This window comes from Cotesia glomerata, linkage group LG6 (genome assembly GCF_020080835.1).
Source record: "Cotesia glomerata isolate CgM1 linkage group LG6, MPM_Cglom_v2.3, whole genome shotgun sequence".
NCBI classification, from domain to species: Eukaryota; Metazoa; Arthropoda; class Insecta; order Hymenoptera; family Braconidae; genus Cotesia; species Cotesia glomerata.
The window spans coordinates 15,908,839-15,909,323 of NC_058163.1; positions in this window are offsets into that span (position 1 = coordinate 15,908,839).

The window sequence follows — 485 nt, forward strand, 5'->3', positions numbered from 1 at the left end:
TTTGACGAATTAAAAACGCCTTAAAAGAATACTTTGCCAGTAAGAAATCATACCCCCAGTATTGCGCTGATATACAATTGGTAAGATTAAATCAAGACGAATCTGTTCTTAGTTATTACAATCGCATCAAAAACCTTGTTAATAACGCCGTTTCTTCTTTAAAAGAAAAATTTAATAACAACCAAGAAGTAACTAGCATGAAGAAACTATTAGATGGGTTAGCATTAGAGTCATTTAAACGCGGGTTACCTGATGACCTTGTTTACGCGGTATCAGTTCAAAATCCAGCTAACATCGAAGATGCGTACAAACTCGCCATGCGCATAGAAGAAGATTTGAAAGGTAGTAGCGCTCGTAATTCTAACTACCTGCGGTATGCCTAAACTCAAGACCAATCAAACAACTCGGAACGCCCCACTCGCGTGGTCAGTTTTCAAGACGAGGAAAGAAGAGGTACAATCCCTCACTCTTTAATAGAAATGACG